The sequence below is a fragment of the Cannabis sativa genome, chromosome X (assembly GCF_029168945.1).
Source record: "Cannabis sativa cultivar Pink pepper isolate KNU-18-1 chromosome X, ASM2916894v1, whole genome shotgun sequence".
Lineage (NCBI taxonomy): Eukaryota > Viridiplantae > Streptophyta > Magnoliopsida > Rosales > Cannabaceae > Cannabis > Cannabis sativa.
In genome coordinates, this window is record NC_083610.1 from 27,978,043 (window position 1) to 27,988,244 (window position 10,202).

At 32.5% G+C, this 10,202-nt stretch overlaps 1 non-coding gene across 1 annotated transcript; it reads left to right on the forward strand.

The window, feature by feature from the left end:
• The first annotated feature begins 8,166 nt into the window (after positions 1-8,166).
• Positions 8,167-8,273, forward strand: LOC115703363 (small nucleolar RNA R71). The gene has a single exon (XR_004009135.1). It is a non-coding gene; the product is annotated as a small nucleolar RNA R71 (small nucleolar RNA).
• The last annotated feature ends 1,929 nt before the right edge of the window (positions 8,274-10,202 follow it).

The following is a 10,202-nucleotide window of genomic DNA, read 5'->3' on the forward strand; positions in this document are numbered from 1 at the left end:
CCTTGGTTTGGGTTCAGGTTTGGGTCCTTATCAGGGTCTGGATCCTGGTCTGGGTTGCGGGTCTCAGGTCCCAGGGAGGGTTTAGGACAACATCAAGTCTACGTCCTAGTACGGGTCCCGGTCTAGGTTCCTGTCCCAGTCCTCGTCAAGGTCTCGGTCCAGGTTTTGGTCTAAGTTTTGGGTTATGTTTTGGGTTCAGTTCTGGTCTCAGGTTCGGGTCCTAGTAACAGTTCCAGTTTTGATTTTAGGTTTGGGTTTTGTTCTGGGTCCGGGTCTAGGTCCAAGTTGAGGCCAGGGTCCGAGTCTCAGTCCTAGTCCTAGTATGGGTTTTTCGGATCCTTATCTGGGTCCAAGTCTGAGTCCTGATCTAGGTTCGTGTATTGGGTCTGGTCCCAGGTTTGGATCTGGGTATGCGTCTGGGTCCGGTTTTGAGTTCGTGTCCATGTCTAGGTCCAAATCCCAATTTAGGTCAGGGGCTTGATTTGGGTCCGGGATCGAGTCCCGAGTTCAGGTTTAGGTTCTAGTCTAAGTCCTATTCTGGGTCCGAGACCGGGTCCAGGACTGGGTCTGAGCACGAGTTCCAGGGCTGGGTTCTGGTTCCCAGTCCAGGTGTGGGTCCTGGTCACGTTCCCGGTCCTGTTCCAGGGTCCTAGTCATGGTCTCGTTCATGTTTCAATTTTGGGTCCCAGGTCTGGTCGAGGTCCCGGTCCGTTCTAAGATCCCTGTCCAGTTACAGTTCAATTTATGGTTTTGGTTCCTAAGTGCGGGTTTGGGTCTTGGTATGTGTCCGGGTCTTGGTATGAGTTCTAGTGTGGGTTCGGGTTCTTGTGTAAGTCCTAGATCCCAATACCGACTACGGGTCCGGTCCAAGCATCGAGTCATGGATCTTAAGTCCCGAGTGTTGGAAATTATTTTACCAGGATCTTAGATCTACTCACAAGTATGTTGATTAACACCCTAAATATAAACTTCTAAAACGATTATGAAATAAACACATATAAAGTGTTAGAAACATTACATTGGGTGCAGCGGAATATAATAACTCCTTCCGTTCAGATATCTAACCCCTGATTCCTTTCAGTAGCAGAGCATTATCAATATCTGAACCTGGATCTCTTTCTCTCCTTCTTTAGTGCTGAAACTCCTTCTTGTTGAATGTCTTTCTTCACGATCTTCCTCTCTATGATTGAGGTATCACTTGCTGTGTGTGGGCACTACTCTAACACTAAGTATTTCGAAATTTCAAGGAAGAAGAAAGAGGAGAAGGTGGCGGCTAGGAATAGAGAGAGAAGGCTCAGGTTTTTCTCTAAAGGAAAAAGTAGAAAGTTAAGTGTAAATTTCCTGAAGCCTTCACTATCTATTTATAGCATTCCACTAGGGTAAGGTTTGAATTATTTGGCATAAAAATAATGAAAATATCAGTTTGAAAAACCATCCCAAGTGGCCGGCCATGTTGTGTAATGGGCCTTACTTGGATTTTGCAGTTTTCACAAATTTTATTTCTATTTTCTCAAAAACGCCAATTTTCAAATTCAACCATTTAAATGCCAATTCTAACTATTTAATAACTATAAATAATTATTAAATAATATTTTCATTTATCATATTTATTAATTGAACCATACAAAGTATCATAATTAACAAATATGCCCCTAAAACTCTTTGTTTACAATTTCGCCCTTACTTAGTGAAAAATTCACAAATGATATTTGATCAATGATCCTCTATATGAATGATCTACACTGTAAAGGGATTAGATTACCATTACACCCTACAATGTATCTAATCCTTAAAACACTTAACCCCATATAAATGATATTTCAGCTTATGTGAAATGAGTACTCCACCATTTATGTTCGTTTGGTCAAGCTCGAAGGAGATCATCCTTTACTTACTATTCGCCACATAGAAGCTATAGATTCCATGTTTATGCTAGCGCTCCCACTCAATTGCACTACCGTGTTCCCAAAATGTACGTATCACCCTGACCCAAAAGTAGGCTTAACTAACAAATCAAAGAACACGAATAGCCTCTTGAGATTGAGCCTAATCATAACAGGATTAAGATCATTTGATCTAGGATCAACTAGGCGATATTCACTTGAATAGATATTACGGTAAATTTAATAAATCTAAGTCAAAGTTCAATATCGGTCCCTTCCAATGCATACTCCATGCATCCAACCTGAGCTTTACTTTAACCAATGCTCTGGAAAGAACATAGCATTTCTCCAAATGCAAGTAAACTCTGTTGTAGATTATCATATCAGTAAAACCCTGTGTTTGATAAATCTAGGAAACTTTATTCACATAGTCATGTTTACTTTCCAATGTGTTGACAGCACAATAAAAAGGATCAATTATGTAAAAAAGGGTTTCAGATGAATTCATACATTATGTACATATAATCATGAAATAAATCATGTGAACCATGCAACATTAAATGTTATTTTTGATCTATATTAATAAGTAAATCTGATTACATTGAAATGAGTTTTATTTAGGGCATAAAACCCAATAAACTCCCACTTGCACTAATATAAAACAAAAAGTGCATTTCAAATAATCTCAACACCTTGATATACAAATCAAGTGTAGTAGTAGTAAACTCCTCGTAATAGGATCTAAAAGGTTGATTTAAACACAACCTTTTTCTCCACCATTACTCTTCCTTAATCACAAAATCATTGATAATGTGAAATTCCTCTCTATATGTATACTCTTTTGGGATACTGGATTCTATACTTTTGGCAACTACTTTTGGTTAATTAGGAAATAACACTAGTAGTTTAGGCAATTTGTAATGGTGCCAAAGATATATAGAACTTTCCTTAGACTGAATAAGTACCTTTCCTGCAATTTTAACATTCAATCCTTTTCTGGTAGACCTAGAGACTTCAGATAGGTTTTTACACTTCTCCAAAATCACTATTCCACCCCCTGAGTAATCACCATCTTATCAGAAAGATTTTCTAGCACAAAGGCAAATCTCGAAATCTGATGTGGTGTAGTCTAAGAGTTTTAAATACAACCTTATTGACTAACATATAGTTCCTCTTCTTAATCTTAAGATTTACTTGATTGTCTTCCAATGTTCTTCTCCTGGATTAATCTGATACTTACTCATTACTCCCACTCAACAGCAGGTGTCTGGTCTAAGGCATACTAAAGCATATCTGAGACCTCTCACTGTTGATATAAGAAATTCTTTCATGGCTTTATCTTTTCTGGAATAGTCGAGAAGCTTCTATAGATTGCCATTAGAAAGAAAAATGCTTCAACATCATACTAAAGTAAGTTGCTTGCATTAGAGTAAGTAATTACCAGGTATACCATAAGCCATAGGTTTAGATAAACTCAAACCTATAATACTAGGAACAGGAAATCTTTTTAAGTCCATTGAATAGACTTATTAACGAAAATTTCCTTTTATGTCCTTGTAATAGAAAACTTTAGGTTAGTCGATGTGAATGGATCAAACTATAGTTCTATTGGCTTTTGTTCTTAGTTTCTTATCTTGACAATCCATTACTTGTTTAAACTCACAATGGATTTTAATCACTAGTGTCTTCCAAGTCATAAGAAGGTGAGTTCCTAGAAACTCTCCCACTACGACAAGGTACCGTGAATTATGTCTAAGAAAACTAAATGGTATTGACCTCTTCGGTTGTGTCAAGACAACAGAGGCAGTGGGATCATCATATGTCAAATAAGATGATAGAACACTTTTGGAATCAAGAAATAAATATCTCCTTTATTTGCTGCTTTATTTTCAGACTTAGTCATTATCTTAGAAAAGTAGTATTTGTTTAAACAAACACTTTCTTATCTATTGACTATGGGATGGTCCACCCCTAATCACTTAGAATAGCTAACAAACATTCAAACCATGGTTAACAGTTCTAGCTTTTCTTGAGATTTTGATTAGGTTATCCATGAATCTAGTAATGATTTACATTAAGTATACAACCATTACATCATTCTAAAATTGCATTACCATAGAAGGAATTAGGCAACGACTAGTAACTAATCATCAATATGCAACTCGAAATTTCTGGGGAGGTAAGTTTGGATATAATTCAAAAATCATTGTAATGATCTTTGAACTGCATATATAATAACTATTTCTCCACCCCTATCAGTTCGCAAGATCTTTAACCACTTACCTTAATGGTATTTGTTGTGTACCGGAATGGTACGTTTTACATTTATCAACTCGCAAGTGCACGAATCTTTATTGTAATATGGAGATTGTGAAGAACGAGGTAGAACCCATGGGAATTGTGTGAGACCGAAGAAAATACTTATTTAATCTAAGCTATTATAACTCTAACCTAGTCCCGAAAATGGTGAGGTTTTTGGTAATAAAATAAAATAAAATATTTAAACAGTAAAAATGACAGTAACAAATATTTTCAGTAATACTTGGGATATTATTAAGGGTTCAGAATCCACTTAAGTGTATATAAAAATATTTATATTCATATTGATTCTCATCATTTAACCAGTAATCAAACCAATTATTTTCTAATAAAAAATAGATTTTCCTTCGCTTTAAAATTGTAACTTCTAAGCATTAAATGTGAAATAATTTAATGTAAATACAAAAAATCAAAGAATATTATTTTTAATAAAATGTAGAACCAAGCATTAATAATTTCTAACTATCAAAAATACGTGATATTAAAGATGAAAGAAAATTATTTTAAGAAGCGAAAATCATAAGCATATATTGTACTGAGAATCAAAATAAAAATAAATACTTAATTAAATACACTAGGTTTCATCGTTCTCCTTAATAATAAGGGAACTTAGAAACCCATAAGAAAATTAACTAACAAAAGCGATGAACTAACACTGACCGCCTCGAGTGTTTTCTCTGGATTTTTCTGTCTGAAACTCTGAAACTGTAACTAAATTCTAAAAACCTAAACGTCTATTTATAGAAGGGTAAAAGGACTAATGTGCAATTAAACTTATTACATATTGCATGTGGGTAATTTTTCAAATACACAAAGTTAATTTCAGAGTGCCACGTGTCGCATTTTGATTGGCTGACTTGGGCAAGCGGTGCCACGTGGCAAGCCTCTGTTGGCTGAAAAAAAACAAATTGTGTCATGGAGTGACACTTGGCGCATGCATAAAGCTTCCTTTTTGAAGCTTTGTGACCAAGGTGGGACGAGGCCCACTCTCGTGGTAGGCGCGTGAGGAGCACATGCGGACCAGGTGCGAAGGTGGACGCCACGCGCGCGTGAGGAGAAGGAGAGGCGGCTGGGGGTCAAGCTCCTGCTGGGCTTCTGCGCATGAATGGCAGATCGCCACGTGGCGGGGCTGTCTGCTGGTGAGGAATTTGGGCCGGTTTTTGGGCTGATTTCTTGGGCCTTTTGACTTTCAAAAATGCCAATTTTCATGGTTTTGGGCTTTTATTTCTGCCATTTTTTATTTCTTTTCTTTTCTTTTAATAATGCTATTTTTTAATTCAAACAACAAACAAAATTAAATCCAAACAAAATATTTTCAACATAAAATATATCACAATAATCTTAGAGAAAATATTTATTTAAAACCTAATTAATTTGTATTTCTTTAAATGAAAACAATGCATTTTCTTAATTTTTTATTTCTTTTTTTTCTCTATTATGCCATAAATACTATTATTATTTATAAACAAAGATAAAATTAATCTTAAATAAAATATTTTCAATATAATAATATATTGCATTAATTTCTTGAAAATATTATAAAGAATTAATTTTATTTTGTATTTTTACACTATAAAATATGTAATATTTTTACACTATAAAATATGTACTTTGCTAAATAATTAAAACTAAGATATTGCTCTTTATATGATATATATGTATTTTTTTAAGGGCAATATCCACAATAATTATTTACCGTAGCAAAATTTTATTTGGTATATTTTGAATTTTGACCAAGCTACGCTGAAAGAAAAATGTTGCTCTTGTTTGATTTTTTTTTTTTTTATATATAGTATGTAAGATATTGCTCTTTATATGATATATATGTATTTTTTTTAAGGGCAATATCCACAATATATATATATATATCTTTACTTTTTTTTACCCTTTTTTTTTTTTAACAAGAGGCAACATGTGATAAGAAAATATAAAGATAATAAATTTACAATTAGGCTCAATTCTAAAAAAAAACGGTATCCCTCTAGTAATTGCCATATTTTCAAATTTCAAAAAAATTTTGATTTTACCAATTCAGAAGATCAATATATGTTCAAAAAGTCGTTTTCTCGATTCTCACTTCTCACAAAAAATGAAAGCTTTTAACTTAAGATTTTTCTCAATTAAATGTGTTAAAAACAATCAAATCATGTGTTTGGTTTGTGCAATTTTTACTGGAATTACTATCTAAGTAACTAAATATAGTATAAACTAGTCTAACACAATATTTATTTATTCACATAATTAGCAGCAGAATTTGACTCAAAATTTTCAAAAAGGTGAGAAATTTATCGAACTTAACGCAAGAATATACTCAGTACCCCCAACTAAAATGAGACAGTGTCCTCAATGTCTAAATATGTATATGATAAGAACATGAGATGAGAACTGAAAAAAAAAACAGAGAATATGCACAGTGATAGATGTTCATTTTCTAAGAAACAAATTACAGAAAATAAACTAAAATACTGAAAAATAAAGAAAGCAATTAAAGATAGGACCAGTAGTGAAAGAATTCACTAACCTTGGTAAATCGAGTCGTGAAATAGCGTTTCCTCCACTTCAGGTGGTGTTAATTCTAAAAATAGTTTCAACCTTTGACCATTGACTTTTAATACATTACCAAATTTAGAATTTTCAATTTCAACAGCTCTGTAAAACAGTACGAACAGAAAATGGACCAGTCCATTTAGAACGTAACTTACCGGGATCAAAAGGAATGTCCCAATTAGGAGGTCGAAATAACTTTTGTGGTCTAGGGAGTGATTGTGATTCTCTAGGAATTTTCATAGATCGATCTGCTAACTTTTTCGGAACATTGGTGTTTCTTTTTGTAGTACACAGATCTTTTAAAAAATTTGAGTAGGCAGGTATTTGCTTAATGACATCTAAGAAAGGGATATTTATATTTACTTGCTTGAATACCTCTAAGATGTCACCATACTGACTACCTCTTTTGATTGGGACCAATCTCTGTGGGAATGGAGCTTTTAGAATGAACGACAAAGTTTGACTCATTTTTTCAACCGAGTCTTTGGAATGTGAGCTTTCAGGCTGACTCTTTTCATTTTCTTTTAACGAGTCAGTGTTCATTTTAGCATCAGGTTGAGATATGTAATCAAGTTTTTCAATAATTTTTCCAGACCTAAGGATAGAAATTGAATTAGCTATTTCAATAGGTCTAGATGTACTTATCTCATACTGGCTCTTTGGATTGGGAATGGGTTGACTGGGACGTTTTTCCTTTTCCCTTTCAACTACAATAGTAGCAAGCTGACCAATTTGTGTCTCAAGCCTTAGCATAGATTGAGAACTTGTGTGTAAATCTTGTTGGGTGGTTTGCATGAACTGTTGTAGGGTATCCTCTAAAGATGGTTTTCTTTGTTGTTGAGGATATGGCATATAAGGTTGGGCATGACTCTGATTGGGTGAGTTGTATTGGTGCCCCTGGTTCATTGGAGGCTGATTCTGTCTCCAAGAAAAATTTGGATGATTTCTCCAATTTAGATTGTAGGATTGAGCAAATGGGCTATCAAATGAATTCCCATAAGTTTGAAGAGCATTCGCATCTTCAGAAAATGCCTCTTGGTATATAGGCAATGATGGACACGACTGGATAGTATGACTTGTACTATAGCATAGAGAACAAAATTCATTCCTATGGATAGGAGTATTCGTGGATTGACTTACTGAAATAGCTTCAACTCTCTTAGTTAGATTTGCTAATGATGTTTTTAAATCTACGTCATCTTTGACATCGTAAATTCCACCTCTCTTAGGTGTGTTGGAAGCTTTCGATTTAAGATCTTGGCAATTCCACTGTTGAGAATTTACAGAAAGATTCTCAAGAGACCCAAGCCTCGTCCCTCTAAATTGCAAAATTTTTCCAGTGTGCATTGATTATACCATTTGTCGATTTGAAGGAGATAATCCTTCATAAAAATATTTTACCAATCTCCATTTCTCAAAACCATAGTGTGGACATTTTAGCAATAAATCTTTAAATCTTTCCCAACATTCATAAAATTCTTCGTGATCTCTTTGATAAAATTCGGAGATTTCTCTCCTAATATTATCCGTTTTAGACATTGAAAAAAATTTGGACAAAAATTTATTAACTAATTCATCCCAAGTAGAAATGGATCGGGCTGGGAGTGAATTAAACTAGGCTTTAGACTTATCTTTTAATAAGAATGAAAAAAGTCTAAGCCTAACAGATTCATCAGAAAAATTTTGAAATCTAAAAGTAGAACAAATTTCTAAAAAATCTTTCACATGCATGTATGGATCCTCTCTATCTAACCCATAAAAAGATGGCAAAAATTGAATTACAGAAGGTTAAAACACAAAATGAGTAGCATTTATTTCAGGAAAAATAATGCATGATGAAGAATTAGCATAAATGGGAGAAAAATGATCAATGAGAGTTTTTTCTTCCACATTTATTTGATTTGGTTCCATGATGTAAAATTTTCACTTTTAATTTCAACCCACAATAATTTTCTTTTTACCAAACGATTTTTAGAATTTCGTTCCCAGCGAATCATACACCAAGTATCACAAAAATTAAAATAACATGAAAAAATTAGGAGGCGGTGCCTACCATATAATTGCGTAAATAAAGACTGAATTTAAAATATAGCGGGAAATAAATAATATGTATTTATTTGACAGAAATATAAATACTAATATTAATATATGTGCAAAAATAAAGACAGAATTTAAAATATAGCGAGAAATAAATAATATATATATTTAACAGAAATATAAATATTAATATTAATTATAATTTATAATATATACTTTATTATATATAATTATAATAATAATATACTTTTCTTAATAGTTAAGTAATGTATATAATAATAAATAATATATAATAATATATTAATATTATATATAATAATAATATATAATAAATTTTATATATATATCAGTTATAATAATAATAATAATAATAATAATAATAATAATAATAATAATAATAATAACTTTATATATATGTTTTACTTCGTTATTAAGAAACGTAATATATAATATATATATATAATATAATAATTAGTAGAAGAATTATACCAACCTGAATTAAAGTAGTTTTTCTTCTTGCAGTTCTCCAGCAACGGCGCCAAAAACTTGTTGTGTACCGGAATGGTACGTTTTACATTTATCAATTCGCAAGTGCACGAATCTTTATTGTAATATGGAGATTGTGAAGAACGAGGTCGAACCCATGGAAATTGCGTGAGATCGAAGAAAATACTTATTTAATCTAAGCTATTACAACTCTAACCTAGTCCCGAAAATGGTGAGGTTTTTGGTAATAAAATAAAATAAAATATTTAAACAGTAAAAATGACAGTAACAGATATTTTCAGTAATACTTGGGATATTATTAAGGGTTCAGAATCTACTTAAGTGTATATAAAAATATTTATGTTCATATTGATTCTCATCATTTAACCAGTAATCAAACTAATTATTTTCTAATAAAAAATAGATTTTCCTTCGCTTTAAAATTATAACTTCTAAGCCTTAAATGTGAAACAATTTAATGTAAATACAAAAAATAAAAGAATATTATTTTTAATAAAATGTAGAACCAAGCATTAATAATTTCTAACTATCAAAAATACGTGATATTAAAGATGAAAGAAAATTATTTTAAGAAGCGAAAATCATAAGCATATATTGTACTGAGAATCAAAATAAAAATAAATACTTAATTAAATACACTAGGTTTCATCGTCCTCCTTAATAATAAGGGAACTTAGAAACCCATAAGAAAATTAACTAACAAAAGCGATGAACTAACACTGACCACCTCCAGCGTTTTCTCTGGATTTTTCTGTCTGAAACTCTGAAACTGTAACTAAATTCTAAAAACCTAAGCTTCTATTTATAGAAGGGTAAAAGGACTAATGTGCAATTAAACTTATTACAAATTGCATGTGGGTAATTTTGCAAATACACAAAGTTAATTTCGGAGTGCCACGTGTCGCATTT